This window comes from Mya arenaria, chromosome 16 (genome assembly GCF_026914265.1).
Source record: "Mya arenaria isolate MELC-2E11 chromosome 16, ASM2691426v1".
NCBI lineage: Eukaryota > Metazoa > Mollusca > Bivalvia > Myida > Myidae > Mya > Mya arenaria.
Window position 1 is genome coordinate 37,082,856 of NC_069137.1, and position 21,963 is coordinate 37,104,818.

Here is a 21,963-nt window from a genome sequence, read left to right on the forward strand (position 1 = left end):
TATTGATAATACATTAACGAGGTTCATCTCTCTATTCTTTCGCCTTTTCGTTCAAATATCGGACGAAAAAAAAAGCGGTATGACCTAACAGGCAAGTAAAAACAACACCAATGTCCAAATTGCTCCTTGATGATACGTACTTGTTCATACTGTCTTCTTTCACATTTTTCTCATCATAAGATTACATTTGCGACTGTTTGTGTATTTTTAAGCATTTCAATACACACAAGAAGAAACACACACAACAATTATTGTTTTTGTATATAAATTGAAACAACAAAAAATAGCTGCTGAAAACTACATAATAAAGCTTAGATTTTATTATAATCGTTCAACATCATATACAAACAAAATAACATACAATAAAATACATAAGAAAAAATACGCATTTTTTTTCAAATTATTTAAATATTCGCCAACATCAGTAATTATAACTATTTAGATATCTTTTCATAGCTCCCTGCATAAAGGGTATACTAAAAGAAAATGGTTTTCATTTTCAGAACCTGTCATTCTTAATCTATTACCTTTTCTTTATTATCGAGTGCTTTATTAGTTTATCTACCTTTTCCTATCTGAACATCAGCAGATGAAGTTGTCAGTAAAGAATTAAGTAATGTAACTCAGATATTTTGCTTGATCAAAATCGTATTTGAAAAGTGATTATGAATAACATTTAGGTTAATTATTCATTCTTGCGCACCGTGAGTCTGTGCAATGGTCGATTATATTCTATGTTTTATATCAATTGACAAAGTATTTTTGATTTGTTTAATAAGGTTTTTAATGATTGCCTAGTCCTTATTGTTAAAATGGTATTGTTATAAGTTTTATTACGTACCATATGGTAGGCTATTTCAATCATACTTTTCTAAGTTGCGTTAACCTTTTTAGAACTTTTAACCCCCAATAAATTTACATTTCTTTCAACCTAACAATCCTTGATAAACACCCCTAGTTAAATATGTTATATAAATTATTTAGTGTGTAGTATGTGTAGTTTTGTGTTGTTGCTCCATGTTTCTGGTTTGTGAGTGCTTGATTTTATGTTCTATGTCATTGACCTTGACCCATTAAACGAACGGCTTATGTTTAATCTTTCTACTACTGGACTTGTTTCTGTAGTTTTTCATACAAATATTAAATGTTGTCAAAAAATAAAATAATCAAATTTGGCGTATGCCATCTCGTCGTCAATTAAAATACATCAGTTTTAATTTTTATCATTTAGAGTTCTAGCAAACATTAAAAATAGTAGTTTTTTGTAAGTAAACGTAACTGAATATATACCCTTTTGGAAAAATATAGCATTTTGTAGTTCTTAAATGGCACATTAAAGTAATGCCTATTATTTGAAACACAAAAAAATATCATATAGTTTATTTTAAGATATATGTTTAGTGTATGTTTCTTATATTTGTCTTCCAATATTGCTTTTGATTTGATTTTGCCATTCTTTTGCAATTTTTACATCATGTTATACAGCTTATTTTCCCTTCTATAAATCCTATTTTATATTTTCTTTACGATTAAGTTTTCATGTCGTAATTGTAAATTATTTTTGTGTTTAGAAATATATTTCGTGCGTCTTGAAATGATTTTCTGGCATTAAACGTACACCCATTGTTGTTTGTAATCTGACTATTGATATTTGAAATATGAAATAAGGCACTGCCTTCGACAATTCTCTTACATCAGAGGTTCGACAAGGCTAAATAGAAGTGTGACATGCATATAATTATCTATCTGGTGGAGAATGCCTTCGACGGGCTCTCGTAGTATTGCATTATCATTGATCGTGTTCCTATCTTTGTCCAAAACGTTTAAAAGCACAATATTGTAAAATGTTCGTAAATGAATTTACTGACTCATCGAAGGTTGTATGATAAATACTGTGAATACTATTGTTATACAGGTTTCATTCTTTATATACATGATTTATGCTAAAATTAATGTCTATTCCATTGATTTCAAGACGAAGATACAATATTTCTGCCATATAGTGACATGTAAATATTAAGGCCACATGCTCATGTTATACACACAAATACACAGTATAATGATACAACATTGGATGTGCAACAGTACGATCAATTTATATTTTCATTCATAAAGTCGGAATTTTCTTTTGTGAAATGCGTTATACAAACATGTTAGACTATGCCATTATAACTCTACATTCAATAAAATAAGAATAAAAACAATTCATTCTTTTCTGGATATTGAGATTCATTCTAGAAATTACAAACCAGAAAAAAAGTGGGAATCATTTTCAACATAATTGAAATCGACATACTTTACATACTTTAAGTTCTGTTGTAATAGCATTATATCGATCTTTTACTATCTAAAAGATACATCAATAAATCGAAACTTTTTGTTATCTGAAACATCTATGTGTTAATCATATTCTAAACTTATTTGGACAGAATAATATGTAGTTAGTTTTCTACTGTACAAGCTCAACTCTGCCAGTATCATATCATTTAATACATTTGTAAAAGACACAATAAAATGAAGCAACTTTTTGGTTGTCTTAAAACATATCCAAATCATGAGGATTGTAGGCACACACATATTTTTGTTGACCAGTTACGTATGTTATGCAGGTCATCAATAAATATCATAATATAACATTTCTTTACAAATTCATATTTAGTCATTTTTAGTATTTTAGACAATATTTGACACAACGTTTATAATATTCTATATACATTGGGTACCTACCACAATAACTCATAACAGTTGGTTTTTGATTTGTGTAACTTATCACACATATGTTTTATGAATAAATATAAATCCTTTCCAGTCATTCTATCTTCATAGATCCATAACTTTGATCTATAAAGTGATGAACGCATGTTTTTGCATCGAACAGCTTTTCTACATTAACAACGTTTAGATGTACTTCAAATTTAATTCAAGTTTATTTTTACCATCTAAAATATGTTTTACATAGATAGTAGTGATTTGAAAAGATATCCCTTTAATATTAATACTTTGAAACGAACCACCAGTCGAGATAACTGCATCTAAATATAGATACAGATAAAGATTAAAAATAACTTTCACTTTTTTGCACTTGTATCATCTGGTGTCTAGTTCTTTTGCCATCGATGTATTGTCCGACACTATTATTTTGTCATTATGTAGCCCGTTCGATTGCCGTTCACATAAGCCGTTTATTAGTTTACCATTCATGTCTATTGTCTACCACTGTCACAGTTTTTTATTCAGTAGATGGTGTTGATATATGGGGTTATATATCCCACTGAGTAATTTCATGAAACAAAATACGGTACGAAATACTGTAAAAATAACTAAGTATTTATAAATGAAAAACAACAACAACAAAGTAGTAATAAAAAACAAGCGCGTGTCTGGATTGATCTCACGTAATTTGTTGTAACAAAACTGTGCTTGTTTATACAAAAGTTCGTTACCATTTGAGCTAATTTACCAGACTATCGTTTTTTCCAAGAATGAAACTTACATTGACGACTTTGTTTGTATTGACCACGTGCTTTGTAATAAAAATACGGACGAAAAGACCCGAAGATAAATTTAGAAAGGAATAAGCTGTGAAATTATGCAAATAGTTTTCACCATAATCCGGTCAATGTTGTTGTTTCTGTGATTTTTCGTGCGGCATTTTAAACATTCAGCGTTAAATTTTGGTATGGTGTATGATAATTAATATGTGCACAATTTTTAATCGTTTTCCTTGTTTTGTTCAATATCTTCAACACAATGTAAATGTCCGTGAATGATTTCACTGACTCGACGATTTTTGCGTTAATATTGTTGCAATGAGTTGCTAATCCGGCAGTATGCGAAGGTAATAGGTGTATTAATAATTGACAGTATGCGAAGGTAATAGGTGTATTAATAATTGACAGTATGCGAAGGTAATAGGTGTATTAATAATTGACAGCTTCTCCTCTTTTCCCAAAGCGTATACATGTATTTAATTATTGTTCAATATCTAACGAAATTCCTGAGCAGTTTGTAATAAAATGACTAGCCAACAAACTTTAACCGGAGAGTGGTAATTATGGGGTTATTAAGGAGTTTGAAATCGGGGGAGGGGGGGGGGGTGAGGTTAAAATTGATGACGGACTGTTAACAATTTACTAAACTGTGTCCGTTATTTTTATGGGAAGCGAAATTGCTTGTGGTTTTATTCTTATGTAATAGGCCGTCTACTCCATGTAAATGTCATGCCTTTCATAAGTGTTGTATTTTCTTTTGGAAGTAGAGTCTGGTGACATTTATCTACTTGTTAAATTGCTTATATCGTGACTATCGTAACTGGCGGCTAACTTCTTTTGTTCTAAAAACGTATTACACAATAGTATCCGTCGATACCATGAAGTCGTTAGTGAATGATCACGGTTGAGCGAAGCCATTTTTTGTATAAACGACATCGGGGTATTCTTGTCGGATGAAACCTTCCATTCTCTGCCATGGTAACTACAGGATTTTATCCTAGGCGCATCCGTTTAATCTTGTCCTCTATATCTCTAGACAGAAATGAGACACCTTCTTAAGTTCACTGTATGTTAATTTGATGCTCTATATAATTCTAGTTTTTGTTGCTGTAAATAGGAGTTCATTTACTTAGATCAATTCAATTGTGGTTTCATCATAACCATCAAAACAGGCAGCTGCCTCCTTTTGGCTCAAACACCTGTATCTGACGATACCTTAAAATCGATAGTGGATACACAAGGTCGTGCGTTTCCATTGTTTGTGCCGTCGACATCAGGGTCAGTTTGTGTTCGACCAATGGTCCTATTCTCTATAGTGACCACATGAAATATTTCCAAGCGCATCTTTTCAACCTTGTCCTCTAATCCCGGACAGAAGTGTGACGCGATCTTGAGAATTTCCATTCGACTTTCGCGGAACCACAAAACGTACAAACAAGTGTCGAGCATACAGTTGATTGAAGTCATAACGTCAAACAATAGCTGTTGCAACCCTTTGGTGTTTAACCCAAGAGATAAAATGATAGATAAAGTAATCGACGTTGAAATGATTGCAAGTAAATAAACAAACACTATCGTTGTTGATTTATAACGTCGTAGCGATTTTGTAGTTCTCTTGAACCGACCGGCCTGTGATGGAATATGCTCCATTCTCAGAATTCTAAATATATTTATGTAACAAACTATTGAGGAAACAATGACGCCGAAAATTCCTACAAACATCATTGTAAAGGACGCCTTATTGCATGATCCGATGACTTCGAACCACATAAAATTTGGCGTCGTAAGGTAACATACACCGAAACGAACAAAGTAATATATAATCGACACTAGAAGCAGTATGCAAACTACAAATTCCTTGACTCTTGAAATGGTGAACATTCTGATATAGAAGTTTGGCCAAGTAAATACAATGAGTCTTTCAAGACACATTATCCCCACCATAAGATAGGCCAGCCAGGCAAAGTTCACGCTGATAACTTGAACTATCATGTTGGCGGTGTTGTCATCAATGAATTTTCGAACAGTAAATCCGATCACAGCTAAAACATCCATCGTAATCAGGACACTGGACAGATACCTGAAACAACAGATTTTAAACAGTAAGTTGAAGCAACCCGTAACATAACCTATGTTAACCCCCATAACATGATTATTGTGCTATTTGCGAACCAGATGCAGTTAAAATCTAGTTTTAAAAGGCTTACTATTATTATGACGCCAGTAGTATAATAGTGACGCCATTCCGAACACTCAACGATATACACGTCAAATAGGATCTCAATATAATCGTATGTTACCAATATATGTGTTACATGCTATGAATCCTACAATCAAAACACCACTTTTATTTTTGCCTTTTCAAAAGCCTATCGGACCAGTCTAAGTATACGTTAGTTATCTCATAAGCACGGTTACCACGATCTGACATACTTGAGACACGTTATGACAATAAGATGAATATTGAATGCCAACGCTTATTCTTTATATATGAAGTATGCTTATTTCAGACAATCTATGAACCAATAATTTGTTTCATCGACGAAAGCAATATGACAAAGGAGACGAAAAACAGTGATGACTTCTGAATTCAAAATTATAGGTAGTATTAATATATCTGTTTTACAGTTTTTGAGTAATTATATTACAAAATGATATTTCTTAAACGTATGTGAAACGAAGTGTATACTTACTCCCGTTTGAATATGTGGGAATTCATATAAACGATAGTGAAGAAATACCCAAATGCCTAACAAGCCTTTTTTGATCTAATGCATTGCCAGATATACCAAATACAATTGCGAAGTCATTTGAGAGAAAAGAATAGAACATAAAACCATTCACTTAAAACATTTAACCGAAGTTTAAATAACCCTTAAAGATGCACTCTTTTACACCAAATAAGTTATACCACAACTTATACAATTGTTTTAATTTAACGAAAAGCATGAATTAAAATCGAAAACAAAGGTTCTTATAGAGGATACCGTGTTGACTTTGAAAAAAGGTTCGGATAACATGGTATTTCTACCTTATGAGACGAAAGATGATCACTGTAAAAAGTTTAGCATTCACCCGTCAATAATTATTTGTGCGTCGTCAGCTATTAAATACACAGCTACAATCTTGCTATCAGTAATTAATTTATTCCATAAATGCATTATTTGGTTAGTGGTTAACGGTTTAACGCTCAAAAATTATGTTTGTTATACATGTGTTTTTACTGATTTTGAATACGAGTGCCACTTTAATCATTGCCGAGAAATAATATTTGGCAATACATTGCGTTTGGAAGTCAATACTTAAAAAAGAAATATAATTTAGCACTTGAGCTTATGCAATTAAAATGTTTATTTAATTTTACAGAAAACAGATGTAAAATACACCTTGCCAAGTGAGATTGGTTATCATGACAGAGATGGATTAAAATGGACTGCTGGGTTGTGGGAATTCTCAACTTTTCACTGAAATAGCGTATTTTACGTAAGGAAATACTCTAGTTGGCTGTGTGTTAATAACCTGGTAACAGTGGCTTTTTTATAACACATGGCTGTATTTCTCACTTTTACTTATATTTATTGAGCAGCATGATTTTGAATCGCAAAAGACGGCTTGAGCAATCAGGGCAGTTTTGGACATGTTCGGTAAACACACCCCTTATCTTTTCAAAAACTGTTGTTAAAAAAACTGTTTGAGTTCAATACTTTTGTTCTCATTTGGAATTAATACACATTTGAATCCTTTGAAAAAGCAACAAACAAAACATATGGAATTCCTATCGTCGGAGTCACCGTTATTACCTTAAGTTTAATAAACTTACAAAACGACTGCTGCAACTTTGAACCAATAATGATAATGCCATTCCCTCTCGAAAGAAAAAAAACACATCAGAAATAAATAAATAAGAAAATACAAAGATATATAGTGCAGCGAATTTGCAAGAAACAACGAATAACCGTATCTGACAACTTTGGAAAGAGGATCATTTTCTGTATACGAAATGAAAACCTACAATTCAAATGAAGATAAAGTTATAAGGGGTCAGGATTATCATACTTAATATGTATTATAAAGAAAAGAGCTCATGAAAGTATGCGGCCTTACTTAAAGCGTATTGGTGTTATTTAGGGATGTGATATAAATAGATTTAAGCGGCTTTTCAGTAACAGAAGTTAACGCCATTTTCTCAAATAGTTAAGTTCAGAAAAGTTATTTAGTATGAAAGAAAAAAGTCGGTGTTAAATTATTTATTTTGTCACATTTCCTCCTCTAAATAAGAGGGCTTGTTAACAAAATGCGAGTACGTGTAGACAGGTGTACAGTTAAAAGTTGGATTTTAAATGTCGTTTGCGAAATTGATATTTAAGCTTGTACTTGCAAACTCGCTGTTATCGCTTAAATCACTGAACTCTTGTAGGTAAAATGTTAACTAGTGTATGTGTTTTTATACGTTTGTGTCTCTAATTCATTGTCGTATTGGCACTTGACTTGTGCTTCTAATAACGTTTATTTTGAGTTTTGATTTACCTGGCTTGTCCGACTAGTTTTTATTATTATTATACTTGTAGACTAGTTGTTATCGAGTATTTCACATTGAAATGTGTAACATCGTTATACAGATTTTTAATAAATACCTGGCGTTTTTCGGTGTTCTCTTGGTCCGGTTGAGTGCTACGAGGGCAAGCAGGCTGAAGGCGATCAGCGGAATGTTGACACACGTGAACAACACCTTAATCAACGTACTGTAGTCATCAAGGTTGGACAGAGAGATCATATTCACTTGTTGCATTCCATTTGTCAAATACATCAATCCGTTGTTGTTTGTACCGTTATTCATTGTCATGATCGATGCCAACATGCAATGTTTAGTAAAATGTTTTTACTTATTTCACTTGCGGAGTTCGAAATTTGCTCCATATATTATTTTAAATTTTATATGATTTTAAACTTATGTGATAAATGACAGTTGAATACGCTGGGAAAGAATATCCATAAGTTTCTGATAATTTCAAACCGACAAATAGTCACATCTAAGGCAAGTCTCGACTATTTCTATTTCAGCATGACCAGAAAATTGATACAGCTTGTGAAAATCCTACTGCGCCTAAAATAATTAAGAATATAATTTATAAAGATGTTGATCGTTTCCATGACAATGGGATTTTTATCACTATATAAAGAATCATTATTGCGAATAATAACACATGCATTGTAAATAGCAAGTTCTTTCACACTGTATTTTATCTTATTCATGAGGTTGAGGTTTAAACAATTAAATATAAGAACATGCGCAGTAATACAAACACAACTACATTGTAACTGTAAAATAAAGAGAGAAATCTGAGATGAGAAACAAGTCTAGGGAATGTGTTACATTTAAGGTAAGATTGTGAAACAGTCACAAAACGTTTCGTGGAAACAAGTTGTCACTGATTTCAAATTAACATAAGTCATAACGGTAACATCAGTAAACAACTCCGCGCGAGCTAATTTGTGAAAAAATAAAAAACAGCATTTGCAACGGCAAATTTTGCTAAAATATAACGTTTCAGAAATTCATCAAAAAGTATCAATCACGTGTATGATACTTAGTCTTAAAGGCTTAATGTCAATTTAGTTTGCCCCAAATCAGCCAATTAATTTACACCATTTGAAATTAAGATAAAATAAGCTGTAATCAAGACTAAATGCCTTCTTTATTAAAAGGCACTTAACCGACATAAGTGTATTTGTTAAGTTTATATTCACTGGATGAATTTAAAAGCCTATACAACGCTTCAGACTTATTAACTGATAGTAGAACAATTTGTTTTAGTAGGACTAAGCTTTCTCTAAAAGAATGATTAGTTGATAATTGAACATTAGCATTGACAATTATCATTGACAATTATTAATGCAACAACACATTTATACAATACCAGACGAGAAGTTTATTTAGCGATGACGTACAGTCGGCAAAGAAACACTAGTATAGATATGTAAAACAAGCAAATTTTAGCACTGAAGCAAACACAGGCTACGCATGTCTTAAACTGTGCAACCGATCGGCTAAGTAAGCCAGAGACGGTTAACTCTAGAAACCTTGGCATATATGCCAAGTTTCGGCTTAAAAAGTATGAATATTGAGCCTCATTCATTGTCTGCTTTATAATATATTCTTTACATACGACATAACGCATAATATAACCCGACCAATCCAAAATTAATGAACGATTTATACAGCGTGAAGTCGAGTAGAAGAATGACCACATGATACTTTACACCTATATCATGAAATCCTCATGCAAAACTAACCAATCAATACCTTACAATAAAACCCTCTCAATTCGCTCTAAACAAACATTTCACGCTTCACTATCGCAACTTGCGAGTTTTTGCTTTACTTCGTTTTTACTAAAAACAACAACACAAAATGTCATTCAAGATTTAGAATGTGTTATGAAAATGGTCAAATCGCCGCGCATAAGTTTACAAAGCTTAAGATATAGACACTTCCGATCTCCTCGCCATGGAGTCGCAATCTGTCTTAGCCGTTCTTGCTCTCCTAGCTACCATGACGCTTCCAACAGCGCGCATGCACTCAATCTATGGCTGCGCAAGTCGCGCCCCTTTGTGTAATGAGTGATGAACTATTTTCAAGGGTTGACAATTTTGCCGTGAAAAGCCGATGTGGCTTCCTTCGAGTTTGCATCTGATCTCCCATGCGACATGGGTCAGTCTTATTTCCCCTGATACTAACTGTAAAATAAATATCGTTAAACTTGACATCATTACAAAACAAAAACATCAACACACAATAATCCATTGGAAGCAAAAACAATTAGACAATTCTCTTAGAATATAAAAATATCTATAAAATATTCTGTTAAAATGGGTTCTTTACGCTTTGTCGGTTTAGACAATGTTTTGTTTTCAGATTCAAGCAAATTTTTCACAAAATAACTAGCGGTAGAATCTGGTAAATTTCTTATTTACTAATTTATACATATACACTTGTAATAGAAACTTGCGTTAATCACTCGACTCAGTCTAATATAATAAAACATGGATGAAGGAAGCTGATATAGCGGTCGCTCTCTTTGAGATCATAAACAATTTCTACTTATTTTGTAATTAATATACTTTATATTCGTGTTTTCAATTCATGAATGTATCGAGTATCCTTCAACCTTTGACGTAACCGTAGACAACACCACAAAATCCCTTGACCAGCAACTCGTCATCGATGCCCTCCTCGAGGTCTAAGTTGCAAAACATATATATTTTGCATTGTGAATAACAGAAATCTCAAGGAAATAAAAACCGATTTGAATTGCTATTAAGAATGTCTTTCTTACGCCGTCCCTTCAAGGTAAGACGACCAGCCCGAAAAAAATGACGTCATGTACAAAATTAGACATTTTTGTTTCTACTAAGAAAGCATAACCTGTTTTGTGTAGCTTTAGGATCTATGCTAGCGCCTCGTTGAAATCCAAATCTGCAAAAATCCACTTGAGTCGAATACAACCTCCGGATCAAAACGCAATACTAATAACCAATACAAACCTATTGTATTGGTTTTATCCAAGTTTCTTAACGTGTCATATTTGGAACTGATATTTTCTTGTATTCATTTTATCGAAGGGCCATAACGTGTCATATTATATATGTAGAGAAGTTTAATCAGGCTATTAAAATGCGTTTTTACTACTTTGGAACTGATATTTTCTTGTATTGTTTTTTTTCCTAGTGTCATTAGGTATAATACTATAAAGTCCTTAAATGAGGCTAGGCTAATAAAATGCGCTTTTTCTACTTTGGAACTGATATTTCCTTGTATTAGTTTTTTCCAAGTGTCATAACGTGTCATATTATACATGTAGAGCAGTTTAATTAGGCTATTAAAATGCGTTTTACTACTTTGGAACTGATATTTTCTAGTATTGGTTTCTTCCTAGTGTCATTACGTATATTACTATAAAATAGTTAAATGAGGCTAGGCTATTAAAATGCGTTTTTACTACTTTGGAACTGATATTTCTTTGTAATAACGTGTCATATTATAGAGCAGTACAATCAGGCTATTAAAGTTTGTGTTCTCTATTTTGGAACTGATGTTGTCTTGTATTGGTTTTAGCCAAGTGTCATAACGTGTAATATTATAGACTCTACTTTATATCTTTTTCTTCGATATATCACGTGATTTTAGGCATGCTTTAAAAATGTCTTCAAAACGTATGGGAAATTGGAAACAATCTTTAACGGAAGAGTGAAGACGAACTTCAATAGTAGAGTGGAATCATACTGTAACGGTAGAGTTGAAACATACTCTTATGGTAGAGTGAAATCATATGTTTACGGTATATTGGAATCATACTTTAATGTTAGAGTGGGAGCATACTTTAATGGAAGAGTGGAAACATACTTGAACGGTAGAGTGGAAACATACTTTACAGGTAGAGTGGAAACATACTTCACTGGTAGAGTGGAAACATACTTGAACGGTAGGGTGGAAACATACTTTACAGGTAGAGTGGAAACATACTTTAATGGTAGAGTGGAAACATACTTTACTGGTAGAGTGGAAACATACTTTACTGGTAGAGTGGAAACATTCTTGAACGGTAGGGTGGAAACATACTTTACTGGTAGAGTGGAAACATACTTTACTGGTAGAGTGGAAACATACTTTACAGGTAGAGTGGAAACATACTTTACAGGTAGAGTGGAAACATACTTTACTGGTAGAGTGGAAACATACTTTACAGGTAGAGTGGAAACATACTTTACTGGTAGGGTGAAAACATACTTGAACGGTAGGGTGGAAACATACTTTACTGGTAGAGTGGAAACATACTTTACTGGTAGAGTGGAAACATACTTTACAGGTAGAGTGGAAACATACTTTTCTGGTAGAGTGGAAACATACTTTACAGGTAGAGTGGAAACATACTTTACAGGTAGAGTGGAAACATACTTGAACGGTAGGGTGGAAACATACTTTACTGGTAGAGTTTGAACGTATTTTGACGGTAGAGTGGAAACACTTTTAAGTTAATGTTGAAATATACATATCCTTTAATATTTTGGCGTTTTCAGTTTTTTGTGGTTCAGATTAAATACACATTTATAATATTGTGAATATTAATTAATAGTTTCCATAAATGCATTATTAAGTAAGTAGTTGAGGGTGTATCACTTAAAATTTATGTTTGTTTTACATGTGTATGTATTGATTTTGAATAAGAGTGTCACTTTAAACAAGCGTATCCGTCGATAACTTAAAGTCGATAGTTGATGCTCAAGGTTGGGTAAAGCCATTGTTCGTTCAGTCGATATTTGGGTCCGTGTTTGTTGGAATGGTTGTCCCATTTTCTATAGTGACCACATGAAATATTTCCAAGCGCATCCTTTCAACCTTGTCCTCTATTCCCGAAGAGTAGTGAGACACCATCTTGAGAATTTCCATTCGACATTCACGGAACCACAACACGTACAAACATGTGTCGAGCATACAGTTGATTGTATAAACACCGTCCATCAATAGCTGTTGCAATCCTGTTGTGTTAAAACCAAGGGATAAAATAATAGTTATAGCAATCGACGTTGAAATGATTACAAGTAAATATGCAAACACAATCGTTGTTGATTTATAATGTTGTAGCGACTTTGCTGTACTCTTGAATCGACCGGCTTTTGAAGGAATGTGCTCCACTCTCACAATTTTAAATATGTTTATGTAGCAAACTATTGATAACACTATGACGCTGAAAATGACTACAAAGAACATTGTAAAAGACGCCTTGTTACATGATCGGATGACGTCGAGCCACGTAAAATGTGGCGTCGTAAGGTAACATGCACCGATACGTACAAAGTAATATAAAGTCGACATAAGAAGCAATATACAAAATACAATTTTCTTAACATTTGATGTGGTTAATATTCTGATATAAGAGTGTGGCCAGGTAAATACTACGAGTCGTTCAAGACACATTATCCCGATCATTAAATAGGCTAGCCAGGCAAAGTTGCCGCTGATCACTTGAATCATTACATTGGCAGTTTGGTCATCGGTGAATTTTCGAATGGTAAATCCGATCACAGCTGAAACATCCATGGTTATCAGGACACTTGACAGGAACCTGCAACAACAAATTCGAATCTTTAATTTCACCTGGTGTATGGCGAATCCCGTGTTTATGAAATTTAATGGTCTTTGTGAAATACCGATTTTAATGCCGATGATAAGGGATTTTAGTCGAGACCATGAAAACCTAAATCTGTTATAACATCATAAATTTCAGCATATTTGTATTGCATTTACAGTGTTTTATATGTTATATTCAATTTAGAAAATAAAACATTGCAAATGTGACACAATGTCCTTTTCACTTTACGACTAAAGTAAATTAATACTGGCTCAAGGTGCAAGCAATTAAATAAACAATTTTCATTGCTCAACATATGAAACTCGTTTTATTGACGAACGAAATATTATATGAAGCTATGTTATAAAAAAACAGAAACCACAATTACAAACAACTTATCGACATTGAAAAAATCGCGAAAAGAGAGTGAAAAGAACAGTAAAAACTTCATACATTTATTAAAGTACTATAAATGTAATTGTAATAACATCCCAATTACACATTATTTTAGTAATGATATTAGTAAACGATAATAATATGTATGCTAAACGAGTTGCCGTGTTACTCCTATGGAACATGAAGAAATATATTTATATGCGAGTGTAATATTTATCTAACGCAGTACCTACCAATTTGTTTTTCGAAATTACGGATTGCACATCCTTACCCAAGTTCAGATGACCAAATAAACTAATTGAAAACAATTGCATGGTTATTTTGGTGTTTAAATGTGAGCATTGTAATAATGGAAACGAAAGAAATGGATAGGAGTGACGGGTATGAAAGTCCTCACATACCAATTTACAGAATTATGTAATATTGCGTTAGGAAAAAATCTTGTATTGTTTTAATTTCTTAAATTATTTGTGTTTGTTTGATCATCGTGTTTGATCAAATTCATTGTTCAATAATTTAAAGTCAAGACACTCAATGGGATGTCAATTGTATAGTATAATTCTAGTTTGATGTGGTACAGTGGCCGAGATAAGTATAGTTTTATTTAATCGCCATATACTTTTTACTCTTTCCACTTATATATGAGTTTCTAACAGATCCTTATGATAAGGGAATATAAGGCAAATACAATCAGGGCAATTTAGCATCTGTATTCATCTTCCCAAAAGCAATCACACAACTCAAACATAATCGCCTACTCTGAAACCAACTTACTACTGGAAAATAATCGTAGGGTTCGCTGTCTGCCTATGTGTGGTTCAATGTTGGTTGTTTTTATACCTTGATTAACAGATGTTTTCTTTTGAAAAAAAAGATAAAAGAACAATCACACAAAATGGATATGTGAAAAATACATGGTAAAGCGCATTTTTTGCATTTCAAAATAAAGCGCATTCGAAACGCGCAGTAATTTTTATTCACTGCATACGTCAAGGAGTTCCTCCATTATCACGTCTTTTAAGTGTTTTTTGTTTTGTTTTGAAGATATATTTTTGTAAAGTTAATGTTAATGGAACTCATCTATTGAAATCTCAAAATAATGGTTTTGTTAAGTGTATACTGAAAGGAATAAAAAGTAATACGTCACAGCGCGTGACTCTTCTGGCACGGTGGAATTTTTCAGCACGGCTGAATTGACCGGAGATGCCTATCCAGTGTGATAAAAAAGGACGTTGGTTTAAGTTTGAGGCGAACCCGCGCTGAAACAGTGAAGAAAAATACCTAAAGATAATCAACAGCATAACCAATAGACCACCGGAATTTTCTTACGGGGTAAATACATTTTACATGCTAACCATACATTGATAACATCACGTGATAATGTCAAGCGACCAATTATGCAACAACAAAGCTGGTCACGTTTATTTGAAAATTGTCGTCGTCATAAACGATATTTGAGCAAATATCAACAGTTCCAGCTTTTTGTATCTCAGTTTTAACACATCTAATGATTTGCCACAATTTATTTTGTCATACTTAAGAACATTGATAATTTTTCATTCAAAAATACTTGTATCATATCTATTATGAATAGGAGCTTAATTTCTGTATGTTAAATTTCATTTGAAATGTTCAGTATATTTCTAGTTATTTATCCAGTCCATTCTGGCAAATGCTCACGTATTATTTGCTAAGCGTTATGCTCCGCCCACTTAACTGCCTCATTAGCATATAATGAGTCAATGGTCCAGTTATGAATTTTGTTGGTATTTCCAAAACACATTCTTTACTAAACCATCGTGTGGACCTCAGGATTTATCAGACATAATCTGAGACTATATCATAATTATATACTCACTTTATTTTTTTTCTCTAATAATTGACTCCTAAAAAGCACAGAGGCTTTAAATTCAAAAGCGTTCACTGCTACTGTAACATTATAAATACGAAAACAATCCCTCTTCCTGTAAAACATGTCATTTGTATGAACATGTTTTCATAGATTGTTTAGCAGTCAACTCTGTTTGGCAGATCTTTTCAAATGCCTTTTCAAAATACGGGGTAAACAAGAATATAAGAAAGATTGAATATTTTGTACTTGGATATAATATTAATAATCCTTAATATTTTTTATTTAAACCTTATATTCGCCACTCTAGGTTATAGCGTAAATAAAGCATATTTCATCAGCGATAGTAGACGAGAACATGTCGATATTATGCATATCTTTAAAAATGAATTTGTCATTCTATTCTCATACTATAAAAAGCATAGAGTCACAAACAGATGTTTGAACAGTTTTGCCGAATATTTCGGCATCATTTAAGGATTTAGTGCATTTCATGTATTATAATATTGTTGTTTTTTGTATGTGTTGAATAAAATTTGAAAAAGAAAAAAAAAACCATGTCATTTGACACGTTATGTCAGAAAGGTTATCTAAATTCGCAGATTTGATGTTCTAGTTAACAAGTGAACTTGACATGTTATTTTTTTATTGAACTTATACAATAACAATATTTGACTTGTACATCCGTATTACTAATGATTGGGTAATACTTACCTTGCATTCTTCGGTGTTCTCTTCGTCCGGTTGAGTGCGGCGAGTGCAAGCAGACAAAATGCGACTACTAGAGAGTTGACCACAGTGAACAGCACCTTAATCCACGTACTGAAGTTATCATCGCTGAACGGAGAGGTCATGTTCACAGTTTGCGTTTCATTTGTCAAATACATCGTCCTGCTGTTGTCTGTGCCGTTAGTGATAAGCATGAGCTACTTAGAAATGAAATGTTCAAAAAGAGTTCTTATACAGAAGTTTATTTACAGAATGAATTTGAATTTACTCTTTTTTATGTCGGATAAGATAAAACCTACAATGACGATATCTTCGCGATGTTTCTCTGTCATGTACGAAATATGTATTAGTTTTTGATAATAATTTATATTCTATTGTTTTTCGATAAGTCCAAGAAATATATGTTAATCGAATAAAATAGTCGTCATATCATTATTTTTTAATGATTTGCAATGGATCGTTTTCAGTTCATCATACAAATACGCGTTTACTATGGAATCTCTCGTTTTAATGATATCTGTTGTCTTCAAGAGAGTTTAAATAGGTAGGAAAATCACTGCTTCCTTCAATAAACAAATCTATTAGTTTTTTCTTTGACATTGTGCTTTTCCCCAATGATTATACTCGACGAGAAATCGTTGGAGCCACAGCAAGTAGTTATGGGTTGAAAATGTCATTTATTGTCATTTGGTTTCTATACAGGGATAGTTAGAATACATGTATATGTAAAGTAAGCATACATATCTCAGCGTGATTTAAAGTGTCTGCTTCGGAATTAAAAGTACAAAGACATTGTTCTGAACATATTTATTGAAGAAGATATTGTATCCATGTCGCCTCATACGTATTTAACTAAAGATAAAAAGTGCAGTTTAGTCGTTTTGAAATTTGTCTTTTCAGCTTCACTTTTATAGCTGCACTCTCAAAGATTTACCATTATTACAACTTTTTATTTTTTTGTCTTGGAAAGGGCAACTTTTTGCGTAAATATCTGCAAACCAATGATATAAGATTGCTTACAAAAACTCAGACCATAGATTTTGACATTTCCGATCGAAAATTAATGTTTTACGGTTAAAACCGTTACTAACGGTTTGAGAGAAATGCATAAAACATCTATTTTTTTAGCTTAAATATAAACATCTGCGATCTCATTTTTTGTAATGATTCTTATACAACTGATTTTGATGGATTTCCGCAAATATTCGTTCGCTCCAAGACAAAAATTACAAACGTCGTCAAAACGTTCAATCTGTGAGAGTGCAGCTTTAAATGAAGCGGAATACCAATGTGACAAAAAGACAATACCAATAAAGGGTGCGTTCGCAACCACACACGCATACACAAGAAAACACGCCTACACTTTTACACAAGTTGGGTAAGTAGGTGGATGATACATTTACACAAACATAAGACAATATATTTAAAACTGTCTACAAAGGACGGAGTTATTAGCTGATGCTACATTTACCGATCGATTGGTTGATCCTTTGAATAGCCAGTATATGGATTAAAGAGTGAAACCTGTTATTTTTCATTAGAAGTAAAGAAACTCAGGTCATGCTTAATGATTTGAATACACGATTATGTACTTCATCGCAGAAAAAAATCTATAGTCTTCTCACAAATCCCGATCCATAAATGTGTATAGACTTTGTATAAGATGATAGATATGATTTGTCGACGGTTTACTGAAAACAAATCAACAACACTGAACTCGTTCAGAGTCCCTGTAACTTTCATTAACTGCTCATTATTGAGCTTCGAAGATTTTAAACAGTTATATTTCTTCACTTCGGCTAACCCCATCTGACAATCTACACCGACGGAAATGCGATACTCGAAGACAGCCAACGCCACAGAAACCAATATCCGGAGCACACACATTTTATAATGTAATTTACATGAACAAAGATCGTTTTCATTAAGCTGAAATTACTTTAATTAGAATACCAGTACATGCTATATGTCAACAAGGCGAGAACAACCACATGCCTTTTAAAAGACATAGGACATTAACATTTAACATCAGTGGAATCATCCCTCTGTGAAAAAAATGGTACGGCTATCATTAGTGAAACTCCTAAAGCATTAAATCAGTTTTCGTGCGATAAAACCCCGACAGAGAATAATATATATTTATATTATCCAGTAAATCTACATATACACCTATAAGAAATCATATATATATAAGTGATTTATTCTATGCCTTTTGTATTCGTCCGCCGAAATAATCGTTTTAACATATCATGTGTATTCCTTATACCTTGGTGGTGGTGTTAGTAGTTTATACTCCGGGTCCCGGCGTGAGCACATTGAAGAATCCCAGAGTGTCGATTCAACCACCGCACACCTATCCTGGGCTGACTTTCAGTCGGTTAACAAGTACCAGGTGCCTTCACCTCTGCGAGGAACTGACAACTTCTGTATATGCAAGGGGCAGTGGTACAGTCCGAATGGTCGTAGAAAGGATTTCATAACCAATCACAACGACCGGGAATCGAACCTGGGTTGTCCGATTTACGGTCCAACGCTCTACCGATTGAGCTAACCGGGCGGTCCTTTTACCATGTCACATATTAAGCATTACATAACATGAACAGATGCAAAACGAACAAAATTCCAGTGAAGCCGTTTCTTGAATGGTAACAGTAAGCAACTTTTGTTTTTTTCTGACGAGCTCGTTAATTGAAATGCGATAAAGATTCAAGAGTAAACTTTCTGTTAATTTTAAAACAATCACATTGGTTAGTTTTATTATGTTCTTCAAAAATGTTCAAGAATTTGTCAAATTATTCACCTCTCAAAAATTGAACGGATGCGCAAGGAAATAGTTCATGTGATCACTTTAGAGAAGGGGTACTTTCGTAGGTGGTGCTCAACCTTGATCGAAGAGATAAATATATTTGGTAAGCAGCCACCTGTACAGAATTTCAGTCCAAAATAAAGAGTAGAAATATGTAAGGCATGAACTAAGCACACTGAACGGTCGGTTATATAAGCAGACACATTCACTTTCCATACTAATAACAATCGTAGATACACAAAAAATGATGTTTTTTTTTAAATCAATCGTGAACATTTTTTACTTATGAGCGATTTTAAAATTATCCTTCCCACAAAATTCTATGACCAGTCTCTCAAGTCAAAACATGTAATACATATTTAGGGAGGTATAATGTCAAAAATTATCAAATGGATTGACAAAATCAGGATGTAGCAAGCGATAACCAACTATTAATTATATATTTTGATTGTTTTTAATCATTACTAAATCCGTTAATGATATAAAAATATATAATGTTCATTTGTTTACAAAAGAAGACATATCCAAAAATTGAAAGGATTAAATATTTGAAAACAAAAATGACACAGGAAAGTGCAACTTTAAAAATAGAGCTCTCGCTTAAGGCAATGTGTTCCATTGTCAAATGTAGTCAGCTAGGATAAAAAACTTTTTGGAGATCAGGTATTCTGCAACAAAACTATCGTTATCAGGGTATATGACTATTGTCGAAAATGTTAAATATAAATTAGTCAAATTTAAACATGTTCACTCGAATTAATGCATACGTTTTCAGGAATTACGAAATAAAATACACAATACGGCAACAAAAGTGAAAAGTCAGAAAGAAAAAAATGCTTAGACACAATTTTGTGTTGTCTTAACTTAATTCTAGTGAAAGTATTTTTAAAAGTTCAATAAAGAGAGGCAAAACACATCAGAATTAACGACTTAGCTAGCGGGCGAATTTGATAGAAAATTCCATAATGAGACAATATATACGGAAATAATTATAGTCAGCACGATGTCCGACTATAAAAGCGAAAGCGTAGAGCTATCGGGTTACCAAAGAGATGGCAGAAATCAGAAAAAAATCTCAATAAAAGTAAAGCATTATTGTTCGGCAGACTTTTTAAGATTTTTGAAAAAAAAAACTGTTTATGATATTATCAAGTAAATGTTATGTTTTGATAGTTTTGAACAAGCATAACACGCTTTTAGAATTTCGTCCGCTTTGTTAGGTTCTTGATATACACTTTATAAATCCATTACAACCAGTTGAAGGTCCTATTTAAAGAACATTGTGGAAACCGATTCATTAAAAAATATGTCGACGATTCATTAGTGTGACTAGTTCCCGCTTCAGTAAGATCATATCGGGATCATCGGGCGGCTAATGACCCTTGATAAAGTCATAACGAGTCGAGTCGAATAACTGTTTAAGTTCCCCAAAAGGATCACTTGAATTTACAATGATTACCAATCATGACATAAGCATACAAGTTCATCCAGTGAATATCAATATAATAAAGCGTATGAAAAATAAGTGTTTTCACCAGTGTTGGTATTACTGCAAGTCTTAATTAATATGCACACTGGTTTATTAAGATTGTGTTCCTCAATGTAAAATATTCAAACAAGTATTTTGAAATGTTACACATCTATATGTGAACGGCTTTCTCTACAGCCATCGCATTCTCTTGAGCAGAATAATTATTGTTCGTTGACGATAATATTGTTTATTGAAATTTAAAAATAAGGTTGTCCCAAACTGCTAAGCAAGGTATTAAAAATGAAAAGAAAAATGAAATTTGCCGTTGACAACAAATGCTAACTTATTTAGACATTTTCAATAATAATTAATGAATAAATTAAGTTCTTACAATGGACATCACAGTAATAATGTATGTCCTGTTTGAAACGGCCGTTCCTGGTCGGTTTTCCTAATATTAATTAATATCGACATACAAAGGTTGATTTAATCTCTGGTTGTTGTAAAATTGTCGTTAGCTTTGCATTTGTAAGCCATAGACCTTTATGGCATTTCAAATACATGCGTCTGTAGTAGCCAATTGTAAGTTTCAGTTAGTCGAAGTGTGTATTGATTGGTCCATATTTATTCCATTATTACTGTTGACCCATTAAACTGATTTATTCAATCGGCTGCTGGGCTTGTCCATTTTGTTTCCATTGTATTGTTTTATATTTCTAAGCTACACATCTCAATACGCACGTGTTTTTGTCCAAGTTTTATGGACTCTCCACCAAGCCTTAAAGGCGGGAAGGACAATATCGTTTGATTGGTTCGTTCTGACGGCATCAAAAGCTCTCAATTAATATTTCAATTATTGGTTGCCTCAGTATCGTCATTGAAAATTTTAGGGGCTTTGACCTAACTCTGTGCGGACTATTGCTGCATCGATACTATCTAAACAAAGACGCTTGCGATGCCTCGTTCGTTTAAACTTCTTTCTAAATGGTGTTATATGTCAGATGCCATATGGTTGCTTTATCACTGTTCATTGAGTTCGTCTATGAGGTTGAACTCACAGTTATCTTTAACAACGTCCTTTGGAGCCACAA